Source organism: Scylla paramamosain, chromosome 18, assembly GCF_035594125.1.
Source record: "Scylla paramamosain isolate STU-SP2022 chromosome 18, ASM3559412v1, whole genome shotgun sequence".
NCBI lineage: Eukaryota > Metazoa > Arthropoda > Malacostraca > Decapoda > Portunidae > Scylla > Scylla paramamosain.
This window is the reverse complement of record NC_087168.1, coordinates 5,924,740-5,942,500: the sequence shown is the minus strand read 5'-3', so window position 1 is coordinate 5,942,500 and position 17,761 is coordinate 5,924,740. Positions and strand designations below refer to the sequence as shown.

General features: G+C 38.6%; 1 protein-coding gene across 7 annotated transcripts in view; it reads left to right on the top strand.

Moving 5' to 3' along the window:
* The window catches only part of LOC135109055 (sodium- and chloride-dependent glycine transporter 1-like), a 158,076-nt gene that overhangs the window by 13,733 nt on the left and 126,582 nt on the right, over positions 1-17,761 (top strand). The window contains exon 1 of one of the 7 annotated variants that reach the window (XM_064020061.1): positions 17,038-17,057. The exons of the other annotated variants lie outside the window; for them this stretch is intronic. The gene's annotated coding sequence lies outside the window, so the exon portion shown is untranslated. Of the gene's footprint in view, positions 1-17,037; positions 17,058-17,761 lie in introns of those variants that run through there. 7 annotated transcript variants of the gene reach the window in all.

Genomic DNA, 17,761 nt, shown 5'->3' with positions numbered 1-17,761 from the left:
AGTTGATAGGTGGAGGAATTGAGTTTTTAAGGCACTGAACAATACCAAGTTTGCTCTACCCCAATCAGAAATATTAGGGAGATCAGAAGTTAGGCGTTCTGTGGTTTCCCTGCGTGAACTATTTACTTCCTGAAGGGTTGGATGTCTATGAAAAGACGTGGTAAAGTAGAGGGTGATATCATCAGCGTAGGAGTGGACAGGACAAGAAGTCTGGTTTAGAAGAACATTGATGAATAATAAGAAGAGAGTGGGTGACAGGACAAAACCATGAGAAACACCACTGCTAATAGATTTAGGAGAAGAATAGTAAATAGTCTACCACAGCAGCAATAGAACGGTCAGAAAGGAAACTTGAGATGAAGTTACAGAGTGAAGGATAGAAGCCGTAGGAGGGTAATGTGGAAATCAAAGCTTTGTGCCAGACTCTGTCAAAAGCTTTTGATATGTCTAAGGCAACACCAAAATTTCTAAAAGAGGATGACCAAGACTCAGTGAGGAAAGCCAGAAGATCACAAGTAGAGCGGCCTTAACGGAACCCATACTGGCGGTCAGATAGAAGGTTGTAAAGTAATAGATGTTTAAGAATCTTCCTGTTGAGGATAGATTCAAAAACTTTAGATAGGCAGTTAATTAAAGCAATAGGACGGTCACCCTTTATAGGAACAGGCTGAATGTAGGCAAACTTCCAGTAAGGAGGGATAGATGTTGATAAACAGAGTTGAAAGAGTTTGACTAGGCAAGGTGCAAGCACGGAGGCGCAGTTTCGGAAAACAATAGAAGGGACCCCATCAGGTCCATACGCCTTCCGAGGGTTTAGGCCTGTGAGGGCATGGAAAACATCTTTGCTAAGAATTTTAATAAGTAGCTTGAAGTAGTCAGAGGGTGGAGAAGAGGGAGGAACAAACCCCGAATCGTCCAAGGGAGAGTTTTTAGCAAAGGTTTGAGCGAAGAGTTCAGCTTTTGAAATAGATGTGATAGCAATAGGTGCCATCTGGTTGAAAAAAGGAGAAAAAGAAGAAGCAAAGTTACAGGAGATATTTTTTGCTAGATGCCAGAAGTCACGAGGGGAGTTAGATCTTGAAAGATTTTGACACATTCTATTAATGAAGGAGTTTTAGGCTTGTTGGAGAACAGACTTGGCATGGTTCCATGCAGAAATATAAAGTGCATGAGATTCTGGTGATGAGAACAGGCTTTGTTAAATCAAGATTTGGAAAGTTTAGGTCAAGAAAAAGAGTGAGGAATGTACAGTTCCATGCCAGGCACTATCACTTCTATTTTGCGCTCGGCACACAAAGACGGGTCTCTGACACGGAACAAGTAGTCATTCCAAGGAAAATCAGCAAAATACCTCCTCAGGTCGCCCCAACTAGCAGGGGAAAAACGCCAGAGGCACCTCCACTTGTGGGGGATGCTGAGGAGGGATTCAAGCGATAGGACAAGATACAGATATGAGATTGTGATCGGAGGAGCCCAACGGAGAATAGAGGGTAACAGTATAAGGAAAAGAATTAGAAGTTAGGAAAAGGGCAAGAATGTTGGACGTATCTCTAAGACGGTTAGGGATACGAGTAGGATGTTGCACCAATTGCTCTAGGTCGTGGATGATAGTAAAGTGGAAGACTGGTTCACCAAGATGGTCAGTGAAGGGAGAGGAAAGCCAAAGCTGGTGGTGAACATTGAAGTCTGCAAGAGTAGAGATCTCCGCAAAAGGGAAGAGAGTCAGAATGTGCTCCACTTTGGAAGTTAAGTAGTCAAAGAATTTCTTATAGTCATAGGAGTTATGTGAAAGGTATACAGCACAGATAAATTTAGTTTGAGAGTGACTCTGTAGTCATAGCCAGATGGCGGAAAACTGAGAAGATTCAAGAGCGTGGGAACGCGAGTAGGTTAAGTCGTTGCGCACACAAACGCACCATCCAGCTTTGGACTGAAAATGAGGATAGAAAAAGTAGGAGGTAACAGAAAAAAGGCTACTCTCAGTTGCTTCAGATTGATTGATTGATTGATTGATTGATTGACCACAGGGAAGTACACACCAATAAACACATTAAAAAATAGTCCAAATTACAAATATACAGAGGAAATTTTTGCAACTACGATATTGAAAATATATCACCGAAAATAAAATCTGTTGCATAAAAACAAAACACAACTCATAAAAACCTGACATAGCAACCAAATAAAAACAAGGCACATTATAAAAATAAAACAGCGGAATGTAAATAATTAGACAAGAAATTCATTGAAAATACTTAAAACCCATAAAAGGCATGCGTAAAAACTAAATTGTAATCCTATACGTTTATATAAAAAACAAGAATTTATCCAAACAAACCCCCCTTTTTTTTTTATCCAAACACACATCCAACATTAATATAAAGACAATACCTCATGTACAATTCTTCAAACATTTATATAATCAGATCTATCAACAAATAAATTACTAACTGTCGTTACATTATTCCTTTCTCTAACGTGACTGGAAATAGGACAATTTTCAAGAACATGTTTCTCCGTTTGAACACAATCTTTCCTCCATGGGAAGACGACCCCTTCCTCGCCGATTCCAACGTCCCTTTTCAACTGCCAACGAGTGTGAAGACAGACGTAACCTTGTCCAGGATACTCGTTCCAATTCATTAACTTTAACGTTTTTTATGGAAATGTCATGCACTATTAGTTCACTATTAACAGACTTATAAAAACTTAGCCTGTTTGATACTGAAACTCTCACACGGGTCTACACCTCATCCATTGCAGTGTGCACATCGTCACTGTCGACAGTGATCAAGTCTGTCATATACCTGGACACAACATCATTATACCTTAGTGCCGCCTTAATTGCATATATCAGTGGGTCGTCATCCATTGTGTTTCTTTTTGTCCACATTTCTTTAAAGAATTTTCTTTGTTTTGCCTTAACCAGTGCACAGACTGGGGGCATGCCCAACTCTACCATGCAAACATCATTGTTCATCGTTTTTCTTACGCCAAGAAGTTGCTTTATACACCATTTATACTGTTTTTCTATAGGCTTCGTGACTCCATTGAGCCAGGATTCACAACCGTACAGTAGCGACGACATAAATGCAGCATCAAATATTTTTTTCTTAACTATAAATGGCACATCATTATTCTTATTAATGAAAGATATAAATTTCAAAGTATGGCACATCTTCATATTAGCATGTAACTTAATTGCAGTTGATGGAGAGCCATCATCAGTAAAGGGACTTCCTAGATAAATGTAGTGATCACAACAACTAATAACATTATTCTCAATAGTTTTATTTTCCTTTTCTTCCTTATCTCCATGCAACACCATAAATTTCGTCTTGTTATCATTAATGATCATACCACGAGTGCTGCAAAACTCTTGTAAAATTTTTATCTAACTTTTCATTCCATCTTGAGTTGTTAATAACAGTATAGTGTCATCCATCATGACTAAAACATGCAACCATGCAAGGAAACCATCCACAGGACATCGTTGTTTTAACATTTGTATCATTTCATTAACATAAAGGATAAACAGTATACAAGATGTGGGTGAGCCTTGACGCACACCAACGGTGGTTGCGATGACAGCAGTTCCCACCACACTATTCGTACATCTATACATTGCAGCCAAAGCTAAGAGCATAGTAACACCACATCCCATCCTCTTCAACGACATAAACAAATCAAACCTCGGTACACAATCATAAGCTCTACTGAAATCCACAAATGTAATAAATAGCTTCAGTTTTTTCCTTCGAGCAATATCCATCAACACTGAGTGTTACCAGATGTTCCACACATCCTCTTCCTGGCTGACTCCCCGCCTGTTCCCGGTGAGGCACAAACCACTGATGGAGGCGAGCTGACAGGACCATGTCATATAATTTTGTTATTGTATTAATAACATTAATTGCTCTATAATTACTTGGGAGTGCTTTAGACCCACGTTTATATATAGTGAACAGTTTTGCCGCTATCCAACTAGTAGGGTAAGAGGCAGTCAGAAATATGTTATTAAAGAGTGTAGCTATAAACATTATCCATTGAACAGGTAAAACTTTGAAAAGTGTACGTGGTACTCCATCAGGGCCACAAGCCTTGCCTGGTTTTAATCTCTTAATCTGTCTCTGCACCTCTTCTACGTTGATTATGTCGTCTAGTATCGGTATGTTGAGATGAGAGTGTAGATCATTAGCATTCGGGTAAACTATATCCGGTGGATTAAATATTTTTTCAAAGTGCTCTTTAAAGACTTCATCATCTGGCATGGGCTCTGTGTTGTTACTATCGTCTGTTATCTCACCGCGCCAGTTTATTGCTTGCCATAATTTAGCCTGATCATTATTATCCAACATTCTTTCCCACCTTCCTCTTCCATCAGTCACTTCCTCTACACGGGCACAACGTGGGTATTTACTGGCACTTCCACATTCATATAACGTTTCAGTTATAGTAGAGGCTGTTACATCTATATCGTCACTACATTGTGTATGTAAATCTATCTCATTGAGTTTGGACACAAATAATTCATAGTTGATGTTCTGGTATCGTATAGGTCTTTTGCTTATTGACTGGCGATTTTTCACCATATCAATAACGTTAATCTGCACCATGTTTACCCAGTTCAAATGATCTCAGTTTAAGAGTTTCGAGACAAGGTGAAGGTGGTTGTAGCGTAACACTAATTGGTGCGTGATCTGAAGGTAAAGAGTTGTCTCTAACAACGTCAAAAGATTCAATCAAGCTGAGTAAACCCTTAGACACGATACAAATATCCAATTCAGATATCCATTCACTTCCCTTACAATAGGTTTTCTTACTCAAATAATGGGAATTCATATTTTGTAAATTGTTAACAACTAGTAATTCTTTTTCAGCACATATGCCAAGTAACGCTTTTAGCATTGTCGTTGGGCGTAGGCACAGGGTCAGAAATAACAGGATAAGAAATTCCCGCCATATCCACTATGCCCTGCAGTTCTCTCACCGAACAACCAAAGCGAGCGTTCACGTCTCCAATTATCACACATCCGTTACTACAATCATTGTGCTTAACCTTTTCTTGTATATTACATATTTGTATATAATCAAAATACTCAGAGTCCGAGGGGGTACATAACAAGAACCAAATTGCACCTGGTGCAATTTTAAGCTTAAACAATATTTGATCCGTACAAGAAAAATCCACATCAAATATAAACTTATTCAAACAAAGTCGTACAAACACACAAGTTCCACCACGATTACTGTTTTGTTTGTCAGAATTTTTATAAGAAGCATATCCTGGAAAGAACAACGGCAAGCACGTCCTTATTTCATTTAAACAAGTAATATCATATTTACTGAGAAATGTCTCAACATTTTTCTTTTCTATTTTTGTTTTTATACCATTAATGTTCCAAGAAACAATACTTATACTTCCCTGTGGTCTTCTTAAAAAGGATGAGGTTGCCATTTGTCAATCACCACACCGTCTTTGTACAACACTCGTTCCCTATAATCGAGGCGAATGTTGCATCCAGCGTTCGAAGGTTTATTTTTCTCTTCTTCTTCTGCTGTCTTCAAGCGCCTCCATTCTTTCCTTACTTCAGGGTGTGAGTCCTTCTTGATATATATTTTCTTATATGGTTCTTGCATATCCTTCAGTCTTGTCGCCCTCTCCAACACTTTATCTCAGATGGCTTTAGAGTCGACTCTGACGAGTAGTGGACGTGATCTGTTGCTTCCCAGCGTAAGTTGACCCAACCTTTGATGTGAACGGACCACTACGTCGGGGGTGGCTTCTATTGCATTCAATACTTGTTGTATTTTAGCCTCTTCAGTAGTGGCTCCCTCAAGTGTAACTCGTTCGTCAGGTATTCTAAAGAGTACGATGTTTGTCTCTCTCTTTTGCCGATCGAGCTGCTCCTGTGTTTCAGTGAGGAAAAGAAGATGAGGTTTAGCAGAGGAGAGGTGGTGTTCTATAGATTGAAAATTAGATCTAAGACCGTGAATGTTGCAGAAGTTAATGAAGAAAAAATTGAGGGAAGTGTCAAGACACTTAGGGTCGATGCCTGAAGAGCAGTCCGACCTGGGAACATTTGTGGGCCTTTCTCCAGATGGGGACTCGGAGGTTGGTGTAGGAGTCGCCATGATAATCTTGAATTTCTGAGTGAAGGTTGTGTGTGTATATAACTAGGTGCTTGTAGTTTTGTGTGAAGGAAGAGAGTTGTCTTTAGAGGACAGGCTGTGACTGCCCCCTTGTGTTGTGAGACACAAAGGGAAACATTCAGTGAGGTCACAGCTGAGTTACATGTAACATATTTGGGTGGATAAGCATGGAAGGAGTATGGGATGTGACAAGGACTGGAAGATGATTCACCACCGAACTTTATCTCCAAATCCTGTATGGATTTCCAAAGTCCTGGATGGTTATGTGCAAGATCAGTTCCCCATTCACATGGCCAGGACCGTGCGTGAGTGGTTTCAGAACCACTCTAATGAAATACAGGTCTTAGAGTGGCCCCCAAAAGGTTGCGATTGCAATCCCATAGAAAATGTATGGGAGCACATGGTAAATTCATGGGATAGGGAACACGAAAGAACCCCTCAACAGATGATGGAACATAGAGAGAAAGCGAAAAAACTGCGAGAAAAGCCCAAAGTCATAAGGAAAATAGTGGCGTCAATGCCTAACAGGTTAAGAGAGGTTATTGAAAAGCAAGGTGGCTGGACACGCTACTAGGAGAGAGAGAGAGAGAGAGAGAGAGAGAGAGAGAGAGAGAGAGAGAGAGAGAGAGAGAGAGAGAGAGAGAGAGAGAGAGAGAGAGAGAGAAATCAAAACAATAAATTGCTGTCAGTATTGTTTTGTATTGCTACCGTGTTGTTTTTAACCTGATATTCATAAGCACGGCAAATTGATCAAATCTATCGTATCTGAAGAGGCAGATTACCACTTTGGTGTATGAAAACTAATACAAAATGAATATTAGTTAAGTTAAATAAACAAGAAACATATGAAACCCCCAGTAACTACCTCTGTGTGTGTGTGTGTGTGTGTGTGTGTGTGTGTGTGTGTGTGTGGCAGAGAGAGAGAGAGAGAGAGAGAGAGAGAGAGAGAGAGAGAGAGAGAGAGAGAGAGAGAGAGAGAGAGAGAGAGAAAGGTGGAGGGGGAGGGGACGAACAGGAGTCTACCCAGTGACAGGCTTACTTATAAGACTTCTACCGAATGGCCAGCAAGATGTGTGTGTGTGTGTGTGTGTGTGTGTATGTGTGTGTGTTGTGTGTGTGTAATTATTATTATTATTATTATTATTATTATTATTATTATTATTATTATTATTATTATTATTATTATCATTATTATTGTTATTATTATCATTATTATTATTATTATTATTATTATTATTATTATTATTATTATTATTATTATTATTATTATTATTATCATTTTATTATCATTATTATTATTATTATTATTTCATTGTTATCATTACTACTTTTCTTTATTATTATTTTCATTAACACATTGCTCTCTCTCTCTCTCTCTCTCTCTCTCTCTCTCTCTCTCTCTCTCTCTCCTTTGCTTCTTTCTCCACTCATCCCTCCTTAAACCGCGGTTACACTAGTCAACAGAAACTTTGGATCTACACATTTCAATTGGATTTCGTCCAAGTTCGGAGTGGGAGTTTCAAGAATACGCTTGATTCTGTTTGAAGGAAGAGCATCGAAATCAAGATAGCTGAAGAACTATGTTATATTATGACAATTAAATTTACGGTGTACATAAAGATAAACACTTTAGCGCTTTAAAATATTGTTGAACACATATTTAAACATACTTTAACATTGAAATAGGACTAAAAGTGTATAATTTTATTAAATATTATTAATTACCCGATCTTCATTTGATTTATCATTGTCTTGGCACCAGTTTTCGGAAACGTCGCTGCGATAATCGTCTATATGGAGTGGCCTCCTGAATTTATTTATGCACTCTAAGAAAAAAGTGAGAACCCAAGAAGTTCTGTGGGACGTCAAGCATGGAAATTATTCCAAGAAGGTTCTGGAAAGAGCCATCTGGAATGAAATCTGCCAGGAACTGAAGGCAGAGCATTCAGGACAGACCTCTCATCCAACCACAGGTTGGTAATGATTTTCCATTTATCAACACTATCCGTACACCTTAATCATATTTAGGTTTACCCTTATCTGTCTTTCACCTAATCTATACCTGCATGCTTGTGTTTCCTGAAAAAAAAAATAAATAAATAATGCTTTTTAATGGTAAATACCACTGCAATCAGGTCAGATTAGGTTAGACTTAGGCCTTATCTAACATATAGGTTAGGCTTAGGCCCCGCTCTAACATATTTGGATGAAAGTACATTTTTCTGGTAGATTTTGGTGTGCTTTGAATAAATCTGGTAACCGTTTCTGCCATAAATCAATGTTTTTTCTTATACACCCTCCACCCAAACACACATAAACAAGTAGAAATAAAAAAAAAAAAAAAAAAAAAAAAAAAAAAAAAAATATATATATATATATATATATATATATATATATATATATATATATATATATATATATATATATATATATATATATATATATATATATATATATATATATATATATATATAAAACATGAATTTAACTTAACTAAACCTAACCTTAATTCCCTTAATGGTAAATTAGATGATTAAAAATTAATATCTCAAGAACAGCAGTAAAAATACACACCACTGTGTTATATGTGACCCAAGTACTTTACCGAGAAGAATTCTTTTTAATTTTTCCTGAGACAGGTGCACTTGTTTAGTAATAATACCAGGATTAGTCTCCAAAATAAACAGTAACATGGTAAAATTGATGAAAGATACCCTGTGGCCAAATGCAATACTTACACCTTTGTTTTGTACTAGATGGATGATAATACATTATTTAAAGAGTCAAAGTAGATAGGTGATGGCTACATAAATAAAGATATCCTCTTGGTAGAAAAAGAAAAAAATTCTTATATAATGGGAAGGAATATGATGACCAGGGAAATTGTGGTCTGAAAGTTCACATAACACTGAATAACTTGTCTAACTAAATATGACAAGTGAAAATTTTCATCAAACTAAACCTAACCTAATCTAATCTAACCTAACATAACCTAACCTAATCTAATCTAATCTAATCTAACCTAGCATAACCTAACGTAATTTATCATAACCCTTTTAGGCTTGGTTAGGTTTAGTTATATCTACCTTAATTTTGGTATAACAAAACCTGACCTAATCCAATCTAATCTAACTCAACATACCTTAACCTAATTTACCACAACCATTTTAGGGTTGGTTAGGTTTAGTTATATCAACTCTAATTTTGGTCTAACTACCTTAATGGTAAATTTTATAAAAAATTAATATCTCAAAGACAAACAATTTGCGGTGGCCAAATGCACCACCTACACCATTGTTTGGAACTAGATGGATATTATATTTATTTAGGAGTCAAAGTAGATGGGTGCTGGCTACATAATACCTAAGCTAGTCATGTTACAATAGATTAAAAAAGAATATCCTCCTGCTAGAATAAAAAAAAAAAAAAAACATTCTTATGTATGAGTAATGGGGAAGGCAAATGGTGAATGGTGATTCAGTACCCAATCAGTTCACAGGTGCATGGGGGCTACAGGTGACAGGGTGAATGGTTAACCTTGTAGGACACTAAGGAAGGCTTAACCTAACCTAGTTTACCATGACCATTTTAGGTTTGGTTAGTTTTAGCTATATCTACCTTAATTTTGGTCTTAATAAAACTAAGTTACATCTAACCTAACTTAACCTACTATACTTTAATCTAGCCTAACTTGCCATAACCAGGTAAAGTTTGCCTAGGTTTACTCTATGTTTATGTTCAGATTGGTTTAGTTTAAGTATTTTCACCATAAGTAATGGATTTTCATTAATCTTTGTTCCAGATCCTGTTATGGGCAAGTTCACCTATTTACGTGAAACTATCAGAAGTTACTGCAAAAAACAGAAGAGACACCAAGTGGTTCAGCAGAGGGTGTGACTCCAAAATGGGAGTATTTTACGGTGATGTCAATTCTCCGTCCTGTGTACAGCATCTCCAGAAATTACTTCAGTTTTACCCTACATAATATGGTGTTTGAGGGGACTCTTGAAGATCTGGATTTGCTGGCCACTCCAATTTTGCCATCAACCACTATTGCACTATCAATGTCAACCATTGTAGTACCTTCTTTCTCTTTTGCATTGTCACCCTCTCTGGCCCTGTCTTCTGAGCCATCACCTTCTCCATCTTCATCTTCTGCACCATCACCTCTTCCAGTCTTATCTTCTGCCATTCCACCTGTGTCATCATCCATTCCATCACTGTGCTCTGCACCACTGTCATCTACAATCCTCTCCTCAGCCATTCTATCTATGCCTGTATCTACCCAATCCTTGCTCTTTCTATCTCTTTCTTCTGCCTCTGCAACTGTTCATTCTTCTTCCTCATCAATCTCAGCACCCCCTATAGGATTAGAACCACATAAGAAGAGGAAAAGAGTAAACCAGGATGAAATAATTACCAAAGTAATGAAATCTTTGGTTGCTGTCAGTTCTCTATAGTTAAAAGACAAGAAAAAGGTGAACTATAAAAATAAAAACAAGCTTTTGCTATAGATTCTGTAAGCCATGAAAATTTTCCAGACTCTCATCACCACATAAGGGTGGAATTTATTGAAGGTTTATTTATTAGCCATCTAAAAAAGCATACAGTAAATACAATTGTGAAATAGGGAAATAAAAGGAAATACACTGTCTTTTGATATTTTATTGTCCTATTATGTAACTCTTTTGGTTAAGAATATGTATTCCTTAAAAGTACTTTTAAAGAATGATATTAAGTTTATAATACAATATTAGAAATATTAAGCATATTATGTAAACAATAATCTGGGTCGGTCATGATGACTAAGTATTGCAAATAATCTGTTATACTATAAATTACATGGCTATCAAAAGAAGACACTGCATGGGCAGTGTCACGTGTCACTTAAAAAAATAAATAAAATATCTGCCTGTGTCATTAATGGGCAGTGGCCGATCACTTCAACTCCCAAGAGGTCGATGCCGAACACCAAACTGCCAGGATGGAGTAGTGTATAAGCCAAACACGACACAAAAGAAAAAAAAAAAAATGCTGTAGTGGTACAAAGTTTTTCTTTCTTGCCATGGTACTTGACCATTGCCCATGAAATCATGTTTCAAAGTGTCACACACTTTTTTTAGCATTATTAGAATATCCCCGAGCAATTCCTTGAAGACTTGTAAATCCACAAAGTGCTCCCTACCACTCTCCTAGAATCATGGTGTTTTCATCCATGTCCTCTCTTCGCAGCTGTTCAGGTACTATATATAAGTTTTACAGTTAACTCTCAAGTGATTATGAAGAGCCACTGATGCAAAAATTATTTTCTTTATATACTCCGGGTTAGAGTTAATAAATACTGCAAAGACTCTAAATTTTGAAGCCAATATTCCAAAAACATTTTCAGAAACACGCCTTGCTCAAGACAACCTATAGTTAAAAATTCTCTGGTGAGGTGTGATAGTTTGTCCTGAATATGGTTTCATGAGGTATGTCTTTAGTGGGAAAACATCTCCAACAATCATAGAAGGAGATTTTATGCCTCCTTGCTTCCACCTTTGCCTAGTCAAACTCTTTCAGCACTGACTGTCAACATCTACCTTTCCTTCTTGTTGGAAGTTTGCCTACATTCAGCCTATTCCTAAAAAGGGTGACCGTTCTAGTCCCTCAAACTACAGTCCTATTGTTTAATTTCCTGCCTATCTAAAGTTTTTGAATCTATCCTCAACAGGAAGATTCTTAAACATCTATCACTTCACAAACTTCCATCTGATCGCCAGTATGGGTTCTGTCAAGGCCGCTCCACTGGTGATCTTCTGGCTTTCCTTACTGAGTCTTGGTCATCCTCTTTTAGAGATTTTCATGAAACTTTTGCTGTTGCCTTGGACATATCAAAAGCTTTTGATAGAGTCTGGCACAAAGCTTTGATTTCCAAACTATCCTCCTACGGCTTCTATCCTTCTCTCTGTAACTTCATCACAAGTTTCCTTTCTGACCGTTCTATTGCTGCTGTGGTAGACGGTCACTGTTCTCAGGAACAGTGGTGTTCCTGAGGGTTCTGTTCTGTCACCCACTCTCTTCTTATTATTCATTAATGATCTTCTAAACCAAACTTCTTGTCCTAACCACTCCTATGCTGATGATACCACCCTGCACTTTTCCACGTCTTTTCACGAAGTACAACCCTTTAGGAGGTAAACATTTCACGCAGGGAAGCCACATAACGCTTGACTTCTGATCTTTCTAAAATTTCTGATTGGGGCACAGCAAACTTGGTATTGTTCAATGCCTCAAAAACTCAATTCCTCCATCTGTCAACTCGACACAACCTTCCAGACAACTACCCCCTCTTCTTCAATGACACTCAACTGTCCCCCTCTTCTACACTGAACATCCTCGGTCTGTCCTTTATTTATAATCTGAACTGGAAACCTCACATCTCATCTCTAGCTAAAACAGCTTCTATGAAGTTAGGTATTCTGAGACGTCTCCGCTAGTTTTTTCTCACCCCCCAGCTGCTAACTCTGTACAAGGGCCTTATCCGTCCATATATGGAGTATGCTTCACATGTCTGGGGGGGTTCCACCCATACTGCTCTTCTAGATAGGGTGGAATGAAAAGCTTTTCGTCTCATCAACTCCTCTCCTCTAATTGACTGTCTTCAGCCTCTCTCTCACCGCTGCAATGTTGCATCTCTAGCTATCTTCTACCGCTACTTTCATACTAATTGCTCTTCTTATCTTGCTAACTGCATGCCTCCCCTCCTCGGGCGGCCTCGCTGCACAAGACTTTCTTCTTTCTCTCATCCCTATTTTGTCCACCTCTCTAACGCAAGAATTAACTAGTAGTCTCAATTATTCATCCCTTTCTCAGGTAAACTCTGGAACTCCCTGCCTGCTTCTGTATTTCCACCTTCCTATAACTTTAATTCCTTCAAGAGGAAGGTTTCAAGACACTTATCCTTCAATTTTTGACTACGGCTTTGGACCCTTTTATGGGACTGGCATTTCAGTGGGCATTTTTTTTTTTTATTGGATTTTCGTTGCCCTTGGCCAGTGTCCCTCCTACATAAAAAAAAAAAAAAACAGTCGAAAGCGGTAGTCAAAAATAACAAGATAAGTGGCTTGAAACCTCCCTCTTGAAAGACTGCAAGTCATAAGAAGATGGAAATGCAGAAACAGGTAGGGAGTTCCAGAGTTTAACAGAGAAAGGGTTGAATGATTAAGAATATTTGTAAACTCTTGCACGGCATTAGAGATGTGGACAGAATAGGGGTGAGAAAAAGAAGAAAGTCTTTTGCAGTGAGGTTGTGGGTGGAGGGGAAACATACAGTTAGCAAGATCAAAAGAGAAGTTGGCATGAAAATAGCGGTAAAAGATAACAAGAGAGCTCTGAAGCAAGAGAACTTGATAATTCTGCGTGTGTGTGGCTGTCTGTGTTCCTCCAGGGCACTGCACATAGACTATTCACGTGTGGGAGGGTATAATATTCAGTTGGGCGTGGGAGGTTATCCACAGAATATTATAAGCCTCATTCCTGTGTATCCTATATTCTAGCTGTGCTCCGCACCACCACTAGCACATAGGTTGAAATTTTCTCTTAGCAAGTAGGAGTTTGTTTGGTGTTTGTTATATTCTTCTTTTCAGTCGGGGGCTTAGAATTAATGGCGACCTCAGATTTGATGGTTAGGGACGACAAGGAAGGCTCTGGATTCGTTGTAGTTATGCCCACACTAGATTAGAAAGAGCTTGTCTATGGAAAGCTGACCCAAGTATAGTGGCAACTATTTAGGTGGTTGAACCTGGGTCATAACAATATATATATATATATATATATATATATATATATATATATATATATATATATATATATATATATATATATATATATTTTTTTTTTTTTTTTTTTTTTTTTTTGAGGGTATAAATGGGCAGGAGATATTCTCTAATGCATGTGTTGTTAAAGCTGATGGCTAATTCAGCATTCACTATTTTTTTTAAGATATTCTCTTTATTCCTCAAGAGTGTCTTATTCTCTTTCGAAAGCCTGTTTATGACCTCTCAGTAGGTGGTAATTTCTGGTAAAGCCTTCTTCTGTAACGTTGTTACTTCTCAGGGTGTACGTGAGAACATGTTCCGCTGGCTTATTGTTGTTGCGCTGGCCGCGTGAGCGTGCTTATACGTTGATGATACCATATTATACTTTTCCACGTCTTTTCACAGACGTCCAACCCTTCAGGAGTAAACATTTCATGCAGGGAAGCCACACAATGCCTGACTTCTGATCTCTCTTAAATTTCTGATTGGGACAGAGCAAACTTAGTATTGTTTAATTCCTTAAAAAAACTCAATTTCTCCATCTATCAACCCGACACAACCTTCTAGACAACTATCCCCTCTTCTTCAATGGCACTCAACTGTCCCCCTCTTCTACACTGAACATCCTCGGTTAGTCCTTTTCTTATAATCTAAACTGGAAATTTCACATCTCATCTCTAGCTAAAACAGCTTCTATGAAGTTAGGTGTTCTGAGACGTCTCCGCCAGTTTTTCTCACCCCACAGCTGCTAACTCTATACAGGGGCCTTATTCGTTCATGTATGGAGTATGCTTCACATGTCTAGGGGGTTCCACTCATACAGCTCTTTTAGACAGGGTGGAATCCAAAGCTTTTTTTCTCATCAACTCCTCTCTAACTGACTGTCTTCAGCTTCTTTCTCATCGCCGGAATGTTGCATCTCCAGCTGTCTTCTACCACTATTTTCATGTTAACTGCTCTTCTGATCTTGCTAAATGAATGCCTCCCCTCCTTCCGCGGCTTCATTGCACATGACTTTCTTCTTTCTTATCACCTCTGTTCTGTCCACCTCTCTAATGTAAGAGTCAAGCAGTATTTTCATTCGTTCATCCCCTTTGGTAAACTCTGGAACTTCTTTCTTGGTTCTGTATTTCCACCTTCCTATGACATGAACTCCTTCAAGAGGGAGGTTTCGAGACACTTATCCTTTAATTTTTTACCACCACTTCGGACCCTATTCGGGACCGGCATCTTCGTTGTTTTTTTTTTTTTCATTAAATTTTTGTTGCCCTTGGCCGGTGTCCCTCCTACATAAAAAAGAAAAAAAATAAATAAATATCTCTGAGTCGGGCTGGGAGGTAAGTGCGCCAGAGTGTCTGATTGGCTCTTGCTGCACCGCTCCTCTTAACTCGTTGCTGGTCGCTGATTGGCTGGTGTTGGCTGGTTTTTTCCTCCCGTCCCGTGGTGCATGCTCGGAAGAGCTAGGAGGTTGTCTGCCTGTGTGTTTAACGTAGATTCCATTTCTTTGATGAATAAAGCTTCTATAATGCTCAATCTCCACGAATCTTTACGTGTCCAAGATTTCTATATTTTCTTATAGCATGCTTTTCGTTAACGTTACGCCGTACTCTTCATGTAGATGTTTCTTGGGGGCTCCAGATGTTAGATGAAACATCAGTCATCGGGATAACCTGGTCATCGTCATGTTGATGTAAGTAGATTTGAGGGCTGCACAGTTTCCTCGCTTGCAGGAGAACTTATAAACGCTATATGACTTCTGAGTTATTTCCTTCTGATCAGGGCTGTTACGTAGTAGGAGCTGGCTTGTTTTCTAATTTTTTGAAGTAGATAAGAAGTTTAATTTTCTTCTCTTCATTAGTTGACTTGACGTTTCTGTGTACGATGTTCTTCATTATTTTCTCTTCTTTGTACGTGGTGGAAAAGAAAGCCCTGTAGTAATTGACGATGTCCGATGTCCGACTCGCTTTCTTCAGTAGTGTTGCTAGGGTTGTACCAACAGTCCATGATCGTCTTAGTACAGTGTGAGTGCTCTTCGTATATATATATATATATATATATATATATATATATATATATATATATATATATATATATATATATATATATATATATATATATATATATATATATATATATATATATATATATATATATATATATATATATAGAGAGAGAGAGAGAGAGAGAGAGAGAGAGAGAGAGAGAGAGAGAGAGAGAGAGAGAGAGCTAGGGCGCGGACACCAGATGTACGGTTAAGAGTGGCTGCTCACTGCCATTAACTTATTATAAGAATTTCATCGCAAAGACACTCTCCTTTTCCGATTAATTTACTTTATTTCTCTTTGTTCAGTCAGTTTGAGTCTCATTTCACAGCAGACGAGTTGCCCTTGATCAAGAAATAATCATTATTCATCAGGCCCCCTTTGTTTGCTCAGTAGAATCCGTAAGAGTAAAGTAGAGATAAAGTAGAGATCAAGTAGAGATCACACAAGGAGCGGGTAAGGGCGCGTGTCTGCATGTATGTCGCACTCCCCACTCCATCTTTAGCAGCAGTGTGGGAAAGCGGTTGGAGCACTTTCCCACGGCAGTCGCTACCTAGTAATTGGAAGGATCACACTAACTGAGGTGTGCTCAAACATTTATCAGAGACTAAGGCAGGATATTAGATAGCCGGTTCAGTTGCCTTAAGGTGATAAGTGAGTCATTACCAGTCGTACGCCCCGGCCTATTTATATAGAATAGGAGTCTCCACTGTAGTCTGCCAGTAAGGGTAATTGTGCATACCACGCACTATACCCAGGGAAGTGACTCCTCGGCGGCGTGTGTGTATGCGCCGAGTTTTGTGCACATTGAGCGGTGAATGACTCTCCTGTGTGTTCGTGGGCACTCTTTCGTTTTGTAGTAGTTTCTTGTATCTTTTGTTAATAACAGTTTTTTTCTTAAATGCTACTGCAGGCTGATGCAGTTCAGCCGCAGGAGACCTAAGTAAGTGCGTAATGAACTTTACTCCCTCCTCAGGTCCTGACAAGGCCTGTTGTCCAGGAGGTAGTAAACGAGACTACTCTGCTTGAGGCTATAACACTATTGGGCAGTAGAACTGTCACGGTGGGTGGAAGCTCAACGTGGTATTATACCTCGATCATATACGTGTTACTGTATGTTAACTGTTTCTTTAGACATGGTTGTGGGTGTTAAGTGTTTGGAGTATTATCCTTGTCTGTGAGTCGGTTAAACAGTCTGGTGATCTCAACTTTTTTTTTTTTATATATATAGGAGGGACACTGGCCAAGGGCAACAAAAATCCAATTAAAAAAAAAATGCCCACTGAAATGCCAGTCCCATAAAAGGGTCAAAGCAGTAGTCAAAAATTGATGGATAAGTGTCTTGAAACCTCCCTCTTGAAGAAATTCAGGTCATAGGAAGGTGGAAATACAGAAACAGGCAGGGAGTTCCAGAGTTTACCAGAAAAAGGAATTAATGATTGAGAATACTAGTTAACTCTTGCATTAGAGAGGTGGACAGAATAGGGGTGAGAGAAAGAAGAAAGTCTTGTGCAGCGACGCCGCGGGAGGAGGGGAGGCATGCAGTTAGCAAGATCAGAAGAGCAGTTAGCATGAAAATAGCTGTAGAAGATAGCTAGAGATGCAACATTGCGGCGGTGAGAGAGAGGCTGAAGACAGTCAGTTAGAGGAGAGGAGTTGACGAAAAACTGTTCATTCCACACTGTCTAGAAGAGCAGTATGAGTGGAACCTCCCCAGACATGTGAAGCATACTCCATATATGGATGGATAAGGCCCTTGTACAGAGT